We start from the raw sequence: 19,563 nt of genomic DNA on the forward strand, positions 1-19,563 counted from the left end.
TAGCTGCAGTGCTGTTGCTCTGACCAGCTACTTCCCTCCTGCTCCTACGTGCTCTCCTCCACATTGTGAGAGCGGCAAAGGGCCGAACAGCTCTGAGGAGGAGCCTGTCCCTCACCTGCAAGGCTCTGAATGTGTCACAACAGAACAGGCTTGTCCAAGAGCAGGCCTCCGGACACGCACTTCTGCTGTGCCTGCTCTACTTCTTCCTAATCCCAATTCTGGTGCCCCTGACCTGGGGAAATTGCAGTTGTCACAGTTTAGGTTCTGCATTGTTATCATGTGAAAACCCTGATGTGCCTGAAAATGCCTCCTTCTTTAGATTGTTCCAAAAAAGGTTCTGGGAGAGGGGGGTGGGCTGGCGGGGGGAGAGAGAGAGAGAGAGAGAGAGCAAGTGACAGACAGAGAGAACATTTCAATGCTGTCCCAAGCTCTGTGCAAGAGGGAACCAGGGGCCCTTGTCTGTGGTTGGATCCTATCTGCAATGACAAATGTCACCACTGGAAAGGAAACACCTGCCCCGCAGGACTATTTTGGGAGAGGTGGCTGCTGAGCTGGCACTTCACCCCGAACCGCACAGCGCCTGCACTCTGCAGGGAGATGCTCAGTAGGAGGCTCGGTAGGAGACTCTATAGAAGGAAAGGTCTTCCATCACAGGCACAAGCAGACATAAAATCTGCACTCACACAGTGTTCAATGCACTACACGGTGTCCAATTACACAGGACCAGTTAGAGGACTGCTTTTTAGACATAACTGCATTATTACTGAACAATTGTGTAGCTGTTCTTGTGTGTGTGCGCTACAGGAGCTTGAAACCAGGGCCTTGGCACTCAGCTACATCCCTGGTCATTTTTTATTTTTATTTTTAACTTTGAGACAGGGTCTTGCTAAGTCCCTAAGTTGCCCAGGCTGGGCTTGAAATTGTGATCCTCTTGCCTCAGCCTTCCGGAGTGCTGGGATTCCAGTGGGCACCACCACATCCACTTGTGAATTGCTGTTATAAATAAATGCATTGCTACTGAAAGATCATGCTACTCTTTAATTTGAACATAGAAAACTTGTGTGCTTCCATAGGTGAGCAAAACAGACACATATGATCTACTACACGATCAGAGAATGGAGATTCAAGTCCAAAGTAGGGCTAACACTGTCCAACAGATACATATTGCTTTCCTGGGCCATTAGGGAGATGATGTACAAGAAATTGATGAAGATACAGTAGTTCTCTAAAGAACAATCTGAAGAGAAATGTAATTGAGTGTCCTACAATGTTCTCTTTTTTTGTGGTACAGGGGAATTGTGCCCAGGGCACTGTTCCACTGAGCTGCATTCCTACCCCTTTTAAATGTGTGTCTTTATTTTTAAATTTATAGATGAGATCTTTTAAATATCAAGTTGTGATTCTCCTGCGTCCTTTTCCCTCAGTGCTAGAGTTAGAGGTGTGAGCCCTGGTGAGCCATAGGATTTAAAGGATGACTTTACATTGAGCTTAAAGTACTGAACCATTGTCGTGAGCAGACAATTCGTCCTGATTTTTATTCCTAATTTTTATTCAGACTTTTCCCTGAGATTAGGTGAGTCAGGTGCTTCAGAAAGACTGACTTGCTCTAAAATGATCTCCCTACCCACAGAGCACACAATGAAAATCGTGTTCGGTTATCTCTGCTTCTCAGGTAACTAAAACCATGCTCGGTAAATACTTGCCTGGAATGAATGGAATCTTTGTTAAGAATAGCCCTCAAAGTACTGTTTAAAAAGACTCTTGGAAAGAGTAATACAAGAGTCACTAAGATTTCATTTTTAATGAGATTATGGGATGATTTTTCTTTTTATGAAGGAGGAAGAAAAACAAGTTTGGCAGTGAGTTAGGGAGAGAGAGGAAGAGGAAGCATAAGAAGGAGGAGGAAGAGCAGGAGAAGGAGGAGAAGAAAGAGAAGGAGGAGGAGGAAGAAGGAGATGGAAGAAGAAGATGAAGAGGAGGAGAAAGTAGAAGAATAAAAAGGAGAGGAAGAATAGGAGGGGCAGAAGAGAAAGGATGTCTACTCGTTTCTCTGTCTCTCAAGTTGGCCAGTCAGGTGCTACTGGGAGGAATTTCAGCAGGGAGTAACCTACCCTTTCTGTAGTGATGAACCACCAAGCAACATCATTGAGAGCCCCAGATGTGTACCTCCAGTTGCAGCCAACATCTCCCCAAAGTGCTCCTTTTTGGACATGAGTTGTGGCATTAATTCACACCCTAGGACACCATGTGTAGGGCCAGGGATTTAGCTCAGTGGTTCCGCCTCCTGCCCCGCAAGTGCAGGGTCCTCAGTTTGATCCCTGGTACCAAAAACAAAACAAAACAAAAACACCATATGTATAACATGCTGTCTGTAGGAGAAGAGACGACTTATACCCATCCGTGCTACAACACACGTGTGTATGGCCAAATCCACGTATTATACGCTTCAAGTCCATTGCCTTAGACACATGAAATTTGCCTCTATGAAATGTGTTTACTATAACTGCAAAAACTTGAGCAGCCTGGGTAAAATGTATTCTAAGATATCGTCCATGGTAACAACTCTGTAATTAATATCTGTGAATGTGAGTTTCTACAGCTTTAGGGCAAAGCAAAGAACGTGAGGGGATAAACGTAAAAGAATTGCTGATGGCATCTTCTTTACAAAATACGGATAGTACCAGTTTGGAAACTAGGTAGCTTTTTTGGTTAGTCTGTGATTGAATGATCCATTGGTTTTACACAAAAGCCGTAAAAACATGTTTCTTTAAGACTTCGAAATGACGATTGTGTAGACTCTGACGTCCCCACACCCTGTGGACCGGATGCTCTTTCCTGCTAAATGTCTGGATCAATCTCCCCAGCTCTGTCTCAGTCATGATCTCTTTATTTAGCCGATTCATTTGACTGCTCTCTTATCCACCATCTCGGTAACGCATTTCTTTTCTCTGCGGGGAAAACAAACATTTAGGACGAAGTCTGTCTTGTGGAGAAGGATAAAGGAACACGTTATCGCTGGCGGGACTGACCTTTCGCAAGTTTGATAGACATCAACTCTAAGCTCCTGAGAACACTTCTCCGCCATTCCCTCCCCCAAGACGCGGCTCTCTGCTACTAGCTGGCTTATTTTCCTTCCTTAAAACATAATGCCTTCTCGGAGTCAATCTGAAGATATTTGTCAAGCCTGCTGTAGGTTTGCTGGGTGGCATTTCTCTTGTTATGCCATGTTTTGTCTTGTAATGTTTGAACTTTGTTTTGTGGCATAGAAATAAATATGTGTACATGCACTCCTCAGCCTGACAGGAAAGCAAACCCACATGGAAAATGTTGGAAAGCATTAGCCAGAGAAATTCCAGCGCCCCCTTCTTTTGAGAGCACTGTCTCTCTTGTCTATTGAAATGTGGGCAAAAACATTCCTGGTGACATATAAGGTGTAGAGATGGAGGAGACGGGACAGAGTCTCTTTGGGAAATGTATTTATTTGGTTAGAATGGTACAGAACTCTTTGCCCAATTAATAAGGAATTCAAAGTAGTGTTTTCCTAACAGGAGGGGTGCTCCTACGTGTTTTTAAAAATCAGCTTTCCTCTTGTCTGAAGGATACGGGTAGTGAAATGACCTAAAACAAAATCCTCCTTTAAATCACTCTGTGGATCAAATACCACTCCTTGAGCCAGTGGGCTGACAGAAAGCTGATCAGGGATTTTCTCTTGGGTCTGAAGGGAAAGAGAGGATTAAGGTAAATTTGGGCTGATCTTTTAAGGTCTGTCCTAAATGGTACTACCTTTCCAGTGATCCCTTCTCCAGTGTCTCCAGGTGGCATTCACAGCTTTCACCAGTATACTTCCAAGGCACTTCCCACGCCCATCAGTCACAGCACTGTGTTCCATCATTTATCAGCCCTTCTTTGCCACACACATCGCGAACCTCAAAGCTCTCAGAGCAAGCTCTACCTCATTTGTATATTCTTCACATTCAGTGCCTAGTGGTGGCTACACAAACTTATTAAACTGGCCTATTAAACCAGTGACTGAATGGATGATACAGCAGCAGCTCTCTTTTCATGAAGCTCAGCAAGGAGTCCTCATCTTGACAACCCTAGAACGCACCCTGGAGTGCAATTCCATTGGGGTCACCAAACTACTTCTGGTAAACAGAGGCTTTTGTGAGAAGTATCAGACTAATTGCTCGAGATTATGGCAATCTCATCAGGGCAAAACCCATTGATCTTTGAAAGCTCTCTGTAAATCAAAATAATGCACACCATTAAACAATTATCTTGCAAAGTATCTTCGGAAAAACAAGGCCATGGACCATCTTATTATGGAATCACCAACTAAAGTTGAAGACATGGGATATTATAGGCAGGAATGCCAGGGATGCAACCCTAAATATAGGCAGATGTAAGAAGGGGATGATAAAAGTATGGGTGCTTCAAATTCATGGGAGCAGATGCTGTGAAAGTGGCAGCATGCAGGGCACAGGGTGAGCTGACTAAACTTTCACCTCAACTCTAGGTCCAGGAAATTGTCGCATCTGTTAAGAAGAGGGGTAGAGAACAGGAAGGGTCTCTCTTTAAGAGAAGCCTAATGGGAGAGCCAGAAACTCAGCTTCCGTATTTAAGCATCATACAGAAGAGTAAGAAAGACATTACATATGCTATTCCTTAATTGCTTCTTTGTCCATTTTCATTCATATAGTCTTTCATGTAGTCATTCTTTGTACAGATGCATATTGATCATCAGTTACAGCAGGGCTTTTCAAACATCAATGGTCACACATCTCCCTGCTGGTCCAGAGAGAATGCAGATTCGGACTCCAGCTGTCTGAGATGGATCCTGAGGTTCTGAATTTCTAATGACCTCCCGGGAGATGTTGGTGTGGTCGGAGAACAACTCTAGGCGGGGCACTTAGGATATCAAGATGAAAAAGCCCTACTCTTCAGATGTGCCTCTGCTATACTGGATCTATACTTTTCCCTCAAAAGTTCATGCACACTCTGTCTGAATTCATTTTCATTACTATACCAAAATGCCCATGGCTGGTAAACTTTATAAAGAAAACATGCTTCTTTTGGCTCACAGGTCTGCTCCAAGGTCAAAGAGCTGCCTCTGCCAAAGGCCTCGAGGTGATTCCAGGTGTCCCATGGCCAGGCAGGGGGGATGGTATGTGCATGCCTGTCTCCACTGGATTATCTTCTTAAGACAGAACCAGGGCTCAATCACAAAAGCTCCGTCTTGAAGATCTTATCTAATCCTACCCTGGAAGACCCACTTCTAAATATTCATAGTTGGATTCAGTTTCAGCTTCCTAATACTTCATGGTGGGGATTAATTTCCAACACATGAACCTGTGGGAGATACTCAGGCCAATCCAAACAGTGCCATACTCTGCGTGACTCAGGTGCTTTGGGTAAAATCGCTGTCCTCTGCTTGTTATCGCTATACAACTATGTACATAGGAGGAGTAATCAAAATACCCCATGAATGTTTAAATTTTTTAAAAAAATAATATGGTAAAAGACACATTGCCATTCATCCCTGTCAAAATACTCCTCCTTACTTCTGCACAACAATCCCGCCAATTTCTGAATCAGTTCTGGAGGTTCCCCTTCCTGGGTGTCTTTACAAAATGTGATATAAAACATACAGCGAACGCTGCTGCCTAGCACCATCCAATAGAAAGGCAGGCTTCTAAAATATCACAGAGTGTCCTCAGACACCTTATTCATTACATCTGACACTGGGTGACTTCTAGTTCTCCCCCACAGTCAAAATGACCACAAAAAGTCAACATTTTGAGTTGATTCAGGAGACTGAAGAAGCCATCACAGTGTAACTAAAGACACCCAAAAAAGAGGACTTCCAGAGCTGCACCAGAAAGTGGCAAGAATGATGGGATACATGTGTCAAAAGTGAGGGGCAGTATTCTGAGAGGGATGAATGGCAATTTTTTAAAACAATTAAACATGCACTGGATATTTTGGGTCATACCTCATACATGCATATGCATATACACATCTGCTCATGTGTGTGTATGGATTCATCTATCTCTTAGCAAAGGGTAATTATACTCTCACCCCATCTGGCTTGGAATTTGTTGGGGGGGAACAAATTCTGTCTCTCATATTCTCACATTTCCAATGGCCTGATCTCTGAATGGTACCTTGGACTCCATATCTAGGAATATGGATGACATGGATAGAGGTGTGTGTGTGTGTGTGTGCGTGTGTGTGTGTGTGTGTGTGTTATTAATTCAAGATGGGGGTAATACATGTCACAGGAACAAGAAAGCAGAATAATTTTAAAAGTGTGCTGGAGTCTCCATCAACTGATGAATGGATTAAGAAACATGGTACATATATAATGGAATTCTATCTAGCCATAGAAAATGGAAGAAATCCAGTCCTTTCTGACAATAGGGATGGACCTAGAGGACATTATGTTAAAGGAAATAGATCATGTACAAAAAGGCAAGTACTACATGGTCTTATTCCTACATACAATAAAAAGTGGTTCTCAGAAAAATAGAATAGTTATCACTGGAGGTGAGGGAGGATAGTGCAGAAACGAGGGTAGGGAAAGACTGCTCTGTAGACACTGAGTTGCAGTTGGATAGGAAGGAGACATTCTCAAGGACTAGAAGGGTGATGGTAAGTAATGAGCACGTACTGCATATTTCAAAAACCTACATGGAATTGTTTCCACCAAAGACAAATGATGAAGGTTTGAAGTGATAGTTCACTGTGATTTGGACATGTCACTATGTGTGATTTTGACACATCACGTGGTACTCTATCAATGTATAAGTTCTAAATACCTTTCTGTATTAAATAAAAATTGCTTTACATGTTGAAAAGAAAAAGTGGATTGCTTACCTTCAGTTCACTTCAGACTACTTTCCTTTCAAGAGTGAAAGGAGGTTGTCCTCTTCATGTCCCGTCCAGTTGACTGCTGTGAATCTCCTGACTTTTTTCTTGCTATTTTTCTTTGCAGTTTGGAGATTTTTACATTTCTTGGAAGGTTCAGTGTGATTTTGAGCAACTCCATTGTGGGTTTATCTGCTGGGTCCTGGTGCACGGGCTCGGTCCAAACAAGGGCTGCATATAAAAGTTTATTTCCTCAAGATATGGAAGATTCTGTTCCAGCCCTCAGCAAATAATAACGGGAATCCCTCCAAACCGTACCTCGCTAATAGATGTTCTTGGATGTGCCTCTTCCAGTGCAGCCCAAGAAGGAAACCCCTCATTGAAGCCCATGGGTTCTGAGCATGGACAAGCATGTTTGAGCATGTTCAAGGGCTGCATCCACTCCATGGCCCTGCACCATTGCACCAACAAGATGAACCCAAGCAACATGGCTCCCACCTCTGGTTTCCTCTCCCTGCCTTGCACATCCCCTGGGATCAGGCAGAGCGGCTGTGTGTTCCTTCTCAGCATGATCCTCTGAAGCACCCAGTTTCCCCCCAGCTAATAGACATCCATACACCTTTCCTTCAGCCTCAAATCTATGTTGAGGTACTCTGTATATTTTATTCGAAATTTTCTCCATGTTGCAGAAGTTTCAAGCACCCCCGACCAGCTTAGATGGTGCTAACATGCACGTGATCACTACACAGCCAGCATCAAACAACTTCAACTTAAAAAGTAGGTGTATGTTTCACAGACTGGTGAACATCTGTCTTCCCCTCTACATCCTCATTGCTGAGACAGCAATGATGCAATTCCAGCAGGAACTCCACAAATGGAATAAAATGATAGATTACCTCTTTTCTAAGGACTTTTTCTAAGCACCGCATTTGTGTTAGTTCACCTGATGGGCCAAACACCTGATAAAGTGAAGTTGGCTTTGTCACCAATTGCATTTCAGAGTTGAGCAAATCAAAGCAAGTGGGACTCCGTCCCCTGAAATCTGGCTTTTCAAGGGAACTACTGCAGGGAAGCCTTGCTGAAAGGGCTAGGAAAACGAAGATCTGAAACAATAAGCTATCTGTTCTTCTTCAGTGTCCTCTCTCAGATGCACCTGTCATGCACATTTTACCTTCTAGGACCTTCCTCATAGTTTACAATCTTTTTTAACTCTTATTTTTACTAGTGTGTGTTTACAGAACATAGAGATCATCTCATTGTGCAGAGTTGGTACGTATGTGTAACACATCTTACTTTTCTTTAAAATCCCCCTCTCCTCCCTTTCCCCTCCTTCCATCTCTGGTTTCCCTTCCCTTTCGCAAAAGATCTCTATCCCTGTTTATTTTGTTCCTTAATTTACTTGTATTTTGAATTTCTCGTATAAGAGAAACTGCAACATTTAAACCCGTGTGCTTGATTTATTTCACTTAACATTGTGTTCCCAAGGAGCATCCATTTTCCTACAAGGAAAATAGAAACCTTGAAATAATTTCCTTTTTATTTCCAGCCACAACTCCCAAGACTATGGCTTAGCCTTGGGGTATACAACCCCACTTGGGGACTGAGAAGAAAACAATAGATAAAATTTGGGTTGTGACATTCCTTTCTTACATGCATATTGTGAGAAATGTTCTCCTCTCCTCCATGTTTTCAAACCTCCACATTTTTTGAGGAGTGGGGAGGCGTCATGTTTTCCAAATACCTGAGATTCATTTAGGGACAATTCACAACCTTGCACAGCAAAATTATTGCATTAAATTTCATGTAAATAGCTTATGAGCACAAATGCAGAAACTCTCATTGTGAGTATCTGACATGCTTAAGCTTATATAGATAACATATTGTGTAGACACATGAGTGCATGCCATAAATAAATACATGATGTTATGCACTGACTTTCCCTGGAGCTCTTAGGAAACGCTCTTGATCTGATGGTTTGGCTGAAAGTTTATTTTGTTCCAGCACCCTAATTAACATGTAGAACATGTCACATGGAACCTTGCAGCTAAGCTACTCACAATTGTAAATAATCTTTGTCTTCATTGATCAGGGATCTTTTAAATCTTTTGAATACATACTGCTTTACAGCAGCACAAGATACTAATCCACTCCTCGGGAAGCACAGAGCTCTCTCGCTCTCTTCTGTTTATTCCAATCTCTTTTCAAGTTGAAATGCCCTTGGCAGTGCACAATCCACTGTCATTGTGTTTTGAACAAATACTCTTCAATTTCAATCACAATGCACACACAGAGGATCATCCCAAAGAAGGCAAAACACATCCTAGGAGATAAAAGCAAACAAACACTCCTATCACCTTTTAAAATGTAAACAAAGGCACAGCCCTCAGATACCTGGAGAAATGTCTTTGCCCTCCTCTATCATTTTTAAATTCCACCAGCTGTCTATTTCTCCCCCTACATACTGAAAATAACATCAAAATCAACACATGTTTTTTAAAAAAACCTTAACTTTAAATAAACCATTATGGCAAAGAGAGTAAAAATAAGTTAACAGCCAAAATCGCAATAGTTATGTTCATGATCAAATAAGTCACAGCCAACGAGCCAATGGACACAATGATGAAAACTTTAAATTCTTGGCTTTTAAGGAATTTTTATTAACGAAGCAAAATATGTGTAATGAAATATTCAGGGAAAGAACACTGTGATCATTAATTATGACATGTCAACTCGACTCTAAGAACTGCTCAGCAGAGCAGTAAAACTCTGGGCGCGTTTGTGGATGACTGACATGTGAACCAGCCCACTGGGTGGGGGGGAGGGACCAACCCCTACAGATAGAATTTCATTATCCATAGGTGAAAAAGGGAAAGGGTGGAGGTGTGTCCTACATGATCGCCTCTGTATCTTGGTCACCAGTTCCCTCAGCCTTCCAGCATGGACTCGCACTAGTGACAGCTCCAGAGTGAGTTTCCAGGCCTTCTACCTTCAACTGCTACTGGATTCTCCATTCTCCAGGGCACAGACACCGCCATTTTGGATTCTTCCAACTCTGGTCCCACAGGTGGCCCCTGGGACGCTTCTGGGTTTGACCTGCAAGCCTACCTGATAAACCCCTTTGTATAATTATACTTCTGTTTTATATTGATTCTGGTCCTCTAGAGAGCCTTAACCACTGCAATAATATACTGTCTGTGTACGCATAAAGTGTAAACCGTTCTATTAAAATTAAGCAATGGGTTAATACATGTAAAGCCACATGGATGTATGCATACTTTAATGCATTAAAATGAGAAGCAAAGAACAATGCTGTAAGGAAATAGACTGAAATCATATGTACAGAGAGACGTGTGGAGGGCCATTCTAAGGAATTATTTTACAAAAGAGTTAATGGAAGCTGTGAACTGCATGTTCAGAGATAGCCTGGGCAGAGACATTTCGTCTGAATTGTGGGTCTAGAACAGGGATCATCAAAAGGCAGCCAGGCAGGCAACGAAGAATCAATGCTGCATTTGTAGTACACACGCCACGGATGCACCTTGTTGGCCAACATAACCTGAAATACTTACAATCCGGCCCTTTACAAAAGAAAGTTTGCTGAACTCTGGGTTAGAATCTGGATGGGGCCTGTAGATATGATGTTTATCCTTCCGTCAAGGTTTTGCTCATATCTGTTGATACAGAGCCAAGATCTCCCCTGTTGCTTTCATTCACCACCAGGTAAAGCATCTCACTCTGCTTGAACTGCCGCATGCCACAGCCATTACTCCATTACAAATGAGGATGGATGAATCGCAGGCTTAAAGAACCACAGAGAAACATAATTACTAAAGACATAAAGTCGGGAAACACCACCCATGGAACCCCTGGTTCACAATAAATTTCCCAGCTGATTCACTCACACCTTCTTGTTTGTTTGTTTTTGGTCTAATAGAAAAGAAGACTAAATAAGTGACACAGCCATTTGCCCTAGAGCCATCTTGTATTTTGTTGGGCTACAAAATTAGAATTCTCTCAATTTGACTTGATCTCATTTCATTTCATTGTGGTGTTCTCATTGTAACAACTCACTGATCCTGGCTTTTTCTAGAACTGCTTTCCTGCCCAGCCTGGTGCAATGCAGTGCTGATTTTATGAATAACTCAAATGCATGGAGTAAAACGTGTGGACTGGCATCGATCAAGAGCATTTAGGATGTCAGCTAGAGGTGAAAAGACATCTTTGATTCTCTAACCTGGGAAGACAGGGACGTACATTGTAAGTTCCCGGAGCCGATGCTATAAATTGTCCTTTCCAAATGGAGAGCAGCATTCTCTCTTTCTCCTTGTGTGCCTGACAGTCGTGGGCCCACAAGTCCTGGTTTTAGGATGAAAATTCCCCATGCTGCCCCAGATCTGCAGAGTAGGACAAAAACTGTCATCCTTTCTCAGCTGTAGCTCTCATTCTAAAGGGAATTTAAGTGTCATGCTAATGACACCAGGCTTGGCAACATTTCAAGACCTTTCTCAAAAGGGCTCTTGCAAAGTTGAATTCTTCACTGCAGTGGACCAGCTGGCTCTTAATGGGACCAAATAAAACAGAATTCTAAGAAGTGAGTTTGGAGCGTTAAGGGGCACAATGGCTCTCCCAGTCTTGGTGGGTTCGACTGAGAAGACTAAGGTTTGAAAAGGTTCAGCCTTATTATGTGGGCTTCTGGAAAACTCTTTTTGACACCAGGCAGTTTTATTTTTCTCTTTGTCTTTCATTAGGGCTGCTGTGACTTATGTGTCTGGGAAGCACTTCTTTGTAAAATGTGATAGCTCTCCCCATGAAGACAGACTGGTTTTAATGACAATAACTCGATATTATAGGTGGCACTATCTATTGTAAGAAATTGCCATTGGTGATAAAAGGTCTGTAAACTTAAAATCTGCTACAATGGAGGCTGAGAAGGAGGAAAAGACACTCTTGGGAAGCCATCATCATAAAAATGTCCAAGCTAGCAGTAAATTGGGACAAAGAAAATGCTCTTTGGGGAGTGAAGTTCCTGCCTGAAGGGGGCATAAACCAGCCCCAACCTACCAGATATCAAACATCATTGGAAGGCACACAAGTTATGACTCTCATCTTTTTGGAAAATAGGATTTGAGTCTTTCATTTCCATTTTTTTCTGTAAGACAATAAAAGATCCTATCATCATTAAAATGAAACCTAGGCAGGTAATATGGGGGGAATTCTCTGCACTTTCTATACCTTTTTTTTTTTCTGTAAACCTAAAACACTTCTAAAAAATACATGAATCTATTAAAATGCAAACCTGTAAAACTCCTAGAAGATAGTTACAAAACTATGACATTCTGGAAAAGATTACATTGAAAGTAAAAAACAATCCAATGTCACCGGAGGTTAGAGAGGGGCGGGTTGGTGGAGAATAGAGGATTTCTGAGGCATGGAAACCATCATTTATGATACTGTAATGGTGGATATTATTATTATATGTTTCTCAAGCTCTTAGAATGCATGTCAGTAAAAGTGAACCTTAATGTAAACTACTGTAATAATTGGGCAGTAATAATGTGCCAGTGGAGTTTCACCCAGTCTTTAGAAACCCAAAAAGTGTACCACTGTGCTGGGGGATATTGATGATTTGGAGCATTGTATCTGTGTTAGGGGTGTAGAGAGTATTTGGAGAATCTCTGTGGCTTCTACTCAATTTTTCTGTGAAAACACTTCTACAATAACACAAGGTCCTTAAAAATACACACAGACACATATACAGACATACATACCCTCTCCTCTTTAAAAACAGTAATAACCTTGCAGCATATACACACAAATAAAGTCAAGCCTGATAATCAGTCAGAAATGATTTCAGATGAGATGAAGGAATGGTGGTGACTGTTGGGTAGGTGAAATTTGCTGGTTCTTAACTGAAGCTCAAGGCTCCTACAAGAGATTCCTTCTCCTCCGTTTCCTAAGCCTCAGGCTGCTATGCAGGTATTTGTTGAAAATCTGAATGGATTCCAGGAAGGAAGAAATTGAGGCTGGCAGAATATGATTCCGTATTTCTTTCGTATATTTCGATGGCAGAGAATCATCACTTGCTTTGTGGGAGCAAACCCCTGCTCGCCAAATGGGGACTGAGCCAGCTCTACTGTAATTGTGCCCAAGCCAGAGTGAAATCTGCCCAGATGCTGAGCAGCCCCTCCTGGGGCATGCCACATGGAGTCAGGCAGGATGCCAATCTGAAGAGGACATGTGGGATGCTAAGAAGAAATCACCAACATTAGATTGTAGGACACAGGGTTGAACAGAGTTTTGCATTATTTGAGTTATTCATCTTTTCTTTAGAGATGCCCTGTTTGTTTCCCCAAAACACAGATTAGTGAAACATTAGGGTATCATGAGGTCCTCCTGGTGCAGAAGCAGTGGAGAGAGAGGAGAGAATTGGGGTCCTGGGGAATTCAGCAGCTCCCTTCTCCACATCTGATTCGAGCGCTGTGTGTTAGTACTATAGTGACTGAATCTCAATCTCCACAGAATTAGTTCATGGGCTCTCCAAATTATCCATTTGCAACCCCCCCCCCCAATATACCCTTAGGGTTTTCTGGTTTAAAGAAGTAAGTTAGATAATCTCTGTTTTTTTTTTTTTTTGGACCAAACTAGCTTCCTGTAACTTTGTTTTTCAAATCTACAAATGAACTAATTGTGAAATGTCTCTCTAGCTGTTTGTGTGTATGTACTTCTAAAAATTGAAAGGCAGAAGAGCAGTAGCTCATGGGGAGCAGACCTCTTAACTTAATGGTCAAGATAGTTGGCAAATTGATAAATTGATTGGTTCATTGGTTGATTGATTGATTGTAGTACAGAGGATTGAACTCAGGTCCTTTGCACTGAGCTACATCCCCATCCCTTTTTAATTATTTTATTACGTTGAGACTGAGTCTCTAAATTCTCTAAGACTGAAGTAGCACTTCTGATCCTCCTGCCTCAGCCTCCCCAGAGTGCTGGGATTAGAGGCCTGTGCTACCGCACTTGGTTTGCAGTAAGAAAATTAGTCATTACAAAGGCCATCTCCAGCAAAGGGTGTTTCCAGTTGCACTGGAAAGCAACGTGGACACATTTAGATCCAGGATTCCTTGCTGACATTACTCTACTTTCCATTTTCTTTTTTCCTATACATGCATACTTATATATCTCAAATGTACAAGTAGATTGCATATTAGCAAGTGTTGATATTTGGTCCCTCACCGGCAGTGCAGCATCTCCTTTCGTGAGCTCTTCTGGTTGTAGGAGCTCTGTCAGGGTTAACTTTGTGGATGCCATGTTTTGGGGTGTTTATCTATTTGGTGAAAATGCACTGTTCACTTCCCAACTAGATATTACGGTCCTCTAACTACTAGTTTAGCAGTTAGGGTCGGGAGAGTAGAGCCACATCACTTCAGGCTGGATCGTGGCTTTGCTACTTGGTAGCTCTGTGACCTTGAGCAATGTACTCAACCTCTCCGGGCCATTGGTTGGTTCTTCTGTATTTTTTGAGTCAAAGTGAGGCTATTACCAGAACGGTGCAACAAGAATGTGAAGACAAAGACGTTGTCCAATGAACATTGCAATTAAGCAAGAAGCAAAAAAACAAACAAACAAACAAAAAAAACAACCAAAAACCAAAGCCAAGCTCTTACCTGCTCTTCTGGGAATGACTTTCTATTCATAAGCGCTATGTGCTACCCAGGAGGTACTGGACAGACAATGTCTCCCCTGGCCATGCTGTCTTTTGATCATTCCAAAAGGAAACTCCACCAAGGGGATATGGTTTAATGGCTGGATTCTATCTCTCCTTGGGTGAAAAGAATAGAATGGAATCAATTGCATTGTAGCCATGGTGTGTTCCCAAAAGTTGAGCTGAATTTTAACACTGGAGATATTAAAGCATATTCAACACGCTTGTAAAAATGCTAGAATTATGATTCCTTGGAGAGTTACTGTTCAAAGTTGCTTAAAAGTTTTTAGTCCATGAAATACTAGCACCTGTTTCAGATATTGAAACAGAATCATTGCTCTTAGAGGGGAAAGAATAACCTAAAGATATCTTATTAATTCCAAGCTACATTGTCAGAGAGTCAGAATGGAAATCTAAATGGCAAGAATAGCCTAGCTTTTCCTCGGCAGGCAGGGGATGTGGGCCTTTCTTCTCTGGAATCCTTTGCTCGGACAGTGCATAGGCAGAGAGGATTAAGAAGGCAGGAAAGGAGGAAAGAAAGAGGGTAAGAGGGAAGGAAGGGTGGAGGGAGGGAAGGAGGAGCAAAAGGAAGGCAGAGAAAAATGTGGATGGCAAAATTCACAGCATTTTATCATCATATAAAAGCCAATATTCTTGTTGAGCATCAAACAAGGAAATGGTGTAATGAGCACATTTAGATGGTAACGATAGAAATGACAAGATGTGTATATATATATGTATGTATATATACATATATATTACCAAATAATATTATGAAACGAACTGAATCCAGCAATTATCTTGAAATGTATTTGAAAAAGAATTCTTTTTCTCCATGGTTTAAAGAAAACATTTCATTTGAATTCTAAAATTTAAATATTCATTTCCTTGCCAATAGAAGAAGAAGAAGCGAAAGAGGAGGAAGAGAAGAAGGAGGGGGAAGAAAAGGAGGAGGAGGAGGGGGAGGAAAGAGTAAGAAAGAAAGGAGGAGGAGAAAAAGAGGCTTTGTATTCTCTGCGTGGATCCCGTGAAGAGCGAGTGCTTTCCCTTGCTGGGCTAACTTGTTGACTTTTGTATACTGAACCAACAGGAATTTCACCTCTTAATGAAGTGAGCTACTTCAGACACCCTGACCTCGTCGGGAATGACCCTTTTCATCCCATCACGAGCCTCTCCCCCTGAGGAGAGTTGATTAATGGTGCTACAGACACTTTACCCACATGATCGCTTCTTTGGCTTCACCGTTCTCCAGCCTGAGTGCACTTCCTTTTATCATCTATCAAATGCTGTCTGTGTAACAAACGCTTGGCTTTTTGGGGGGGATCTTCTGCTTTCTTCGATGATACAGATCAGCTGTATAGGGCAGCTGGAAGCAAGCTTTTTGCCAGACAAAGGAAAACGTAGCCATTCCAGCTGCCCGCAGAAGGACGGCTGTGACAGCTCTGCTCTTCCACCACTGTCAGTTTTCCTTAAAGCCCCGTAGAAAGGTTAGGTTGAAAGACTTTCTATAAGAGATGCATATTAATATTTTGATGTAGTTAAACACCCAAGATGAATGATATCCATTAGTTCTATGTTGCCTATTGTGTTATATATCATATATATTTTCTATAAATGTGCATATTGTCACATTAACACTATATTGTATACAATATTACAAGAGATAAACATATTGTGCATATTACATGCAGCATGTATGTATTATAATATGAATATGTATACATGCACACAGGGCCACAAAGCAACCTTTGAGTGACACATGTACTGAAATTTAAATTGAATAATGGAGTATTTCCTAAAGGCTGAGTAAGCCACATATGATATAGAAGCCTTTTTCAAAATGTGGATTTATTTATCAGAAGGTAGGACATCATATATAATGGCAGCTATATATAATGGTTACCATAGAACACCATGTATAATGGTAAAAGTACAGTGTCTTTTTATGGAGGTATGTAAATGGTTCTTTTAAATTAACTACTTCTACCTTGGAAGGATGTAAAAGCTACACTACTATAAATAGTATTCATTTATTCATAGCTATATGTTTCCAAATGCATATGCTTTTTTCCCCCCACTACTGGGGATTAAACCTAGGGCCTATGCACTGAGCTACATCCCTGGCCCTTTTGTATTTTTTATTTTGAGGTAGGGTTTCTCTTAGTCACTAAGTTGCTCAGGCAGGTTTGGGTCAAACTTGTAATCCTCCCACCGCAAGGTCCTAGAGTGCTAGAATTACAGGGGTATACCACCATCCTCCACTTGCCCATATTTAATATCTTAAAAGCACATATGCAGATATGTGGGAGTCTGTGGGTGTGTTTAGGCTCCCTAATATACGTATTACTACAATATCTCTAATGATGTAGAAACATATTTGAAAGTTGATGTCATCATTCTGACCATTAAGGAAAATACCACAGGGAGAATTTCAGAAAGTGGAATGAATTTGGCAAGCTTTCTAACTTTTCTCACTAAATTAAGTATTTTCCTAATATTCAAAATTTATGTGCAGAATTACATATCTCACATAACCTTATCAGAAACTTCCTGGGAAAAGGCTCATGCATATAACTGATTATTTTAATAAATGTTTGATATAGACTTGTTTTGTTCCTAATGAGATCCAAAATAAAATCAAAGCAGTACTTTATTTTTGATCCTTGGCTGAAACTAAGAGATAAAAGTTGAACAAACTCTTGAGAGACAAAGAAAAAAAAGTCCAAAAGGGCAAACTGGATCCCTCCCTGCTGGATGGCTTATTTCAGTATCTCTGTACAGAGCTTCCCATTTACAAAACAGAGGGCAGAATCAATCCAGGGCAGGATTCCAGACCAGAACAGGTGAATCTGAGGCAAGAACAGCTCTATATTTAACCTGTGCCACAAAGGCTGCACAAATGCACTTAGGTTAAAGCAGAAAATATTCTTTATGAGATGAAAAGTTTCAGCTCTTCAATGGATTTTTACTTGTGCGACATCAGAGGACATTAATTTGATTCTGTGATCAGAACAAAACCATTGAAGTGGGTAGAGAGTCATGATGAATTGGTGGGAAGCGAACTCTGAGTGGATAGACGGATCCCGAAACCACAGTTTTAGCAGAATTGGAGAGAAAACTGCAAAATTAGATCTTAATATTGGAAGAACATAAATGGAAAGCTTCCTTGGCTCTAGTCTAAATAATAATGGTATGGAAGAAGTTAAACTGTCACTATTTCCTGAAGACATGATACTCTACATAGAAGACCCAAAAAATTGCACCTAAAGACTTCTACACTTAATCGACAGATTCAGTAGAGTAGGTGGATACAAGGTCAACACTCAAAAAACAATAGCCTTTTTGTACACAAATAACACGTGCACTGAGAGAGAAATTAGGGAAACAATCCCTTTCACAATAGCATCCCCCCAAAATGAAATATCTAGGAATCAACCTCACAAAGGAAGCAAAAGACCTCTACACAGAAAACTACAGCACTCTGAAAAATGAGATCAAAGAGGATATTAGAAAATGGAAAGACATCTCCTGTTCCTGGGTAGGAAGAAACAACATAGTGAAAATGGACATACTTCCAAAACTGCTATACAGATTCAATGCAATCCCAATTGAAATCCCAACAGTATATTTCACAGAGCTACATAAAACAATCCAAATATTCACTTAGAACCAGAAGAGACCTAGAATAGCAAAAGCAATTTTAGGCAACAGAAACATGGCAGGGGGTATCACAATCCCCAACTTGAAAGTACTACAAAGCCACTGTGATAAAAACAGTGTGGTACTGGCAAAGAAACAGACCTGAGGATCAATGAAACAGATTAGAAGATGCAGAAACAACTCCAGACATACTCAGCCACCTCATCTTTGACAAAGGAGCCAGCCATCCTCACTGGTGGAAAGATAGCCTCTTTAATAAATGATGTTGGAAAAGCTGGATTTCAACTTACCAAAGATTAAAACTAGATCCCTATCTTCCATGATGCACTAAACTAAAATCAAAGTGGATTAAAGATCTAAATATTAAGACAGAAACACTAAACTTGCTGGAAGATAAGTTAGGGTAGAACTCTTGAAGACATTAGCATAGGAAAAGACTTTATGAACAAAACCTCAGTACCACAGGAACTAGCACAAAGAATCAACAACTGGGATCTCATTTTATTAAAATGCTTCTGCCCTGCAAGAGAAACCACCAACAGAGCTAAGGGACAACCTACAATGTGGGAAAAAAAATTTAGCAGCTGTTCCTCAAAGGTCTACTATCTGGAATATATAAAGAACTAAAAATAATCAGACCCCCAAATATAAAGACCCAATTCAAAAATGGGCATCCTAAATGAACAGACATTTCTCAGACAAAGAAGTAAAAGCAGCAAATAAACATGAAAAAATGTTCAACATCACTGGTCATTCGAGAGATGCAGATGAAAACAACACTGAGATTCCACCTCACCCCAGAAAGAATGGCTGCTATCAAATCAACCAATGACAAATTCTGGTGGGGTTGTGGGGAAACAGGAACCCTGCTCCACTGCTGGTGGGAGTGCAGACTGGTGCAACCACTGTGGAAATCAATATGAAGATACTTCAAAAAAGTAGGATTAGAAGTCCCATTTGACCCAGCTATTCCCCTGCTGGGTATCTTCCTCAAAGAATTAAAAGAATTATACCCCAATGATATATGTGCACCCATGTTTATAGCAGCACAGTTTGTAATAGCTAAAGCTTGGAAACAGCCTAAGTGCCCATCAACTGGAGACTGGATAAAAAAGATGTGTTTGGTTTTTTTTTAATAAATATAGTACTACTCAGCCATAAAGAATGAGAAACTAGAGACATTTATAGCTAAGTGGATGCACATTGAGGCAATACTCTTAAGTGAAATAAATAGGACACACATGTGTAAATACCGAATAGTTTCTCTGGTGTGAAAAACTAAAAGTGTAAATAAGGATCAAAATGTATAATTGATATTGTGAAATAGGAAGAAAAGG

At 41.1% G+C, this 19,563-nt stretch overlaps 1 long non-coding RNA gene across 1 annotated transcript; it reads right to left on the minus strand.

Moving 5' to 3' along the window:
* Positions 1-959: 959 nt before the first annotated feature.
* LOC147828447 (uncharacterized) lies at positions 960-9,181 on the minus strand. The gene is made up of 3 exons (XR_015450780.1): positions 8,925-9,181; positions 6,877-7,098; positions 960-2,948 (listed from the first exon to the last, which is right to left on the minus strand). It is a non-coding gene; the product is annotated as an uncharacterized LOC147828447 (long non-coding RNA).
* Positions 9,182-19,563: the final 10,382 nt, after the last annotated feature.

Source organism: Heterocephalus glaber, unplaced genomic scaffold, assembly GCF_053883595.1.
Source record: "Heterocephalus glaber isolate CG9 unplaced genomic scaffold, H.glaber_assembly_v1.0 deba00001072, whole genome shotgun sequence".
NCBI lineage: Eukaryota > Metazoa > Chordata > Mammalia > Rodentia > Bathyergidae > Heterocephalus > Heterocephalus glaber.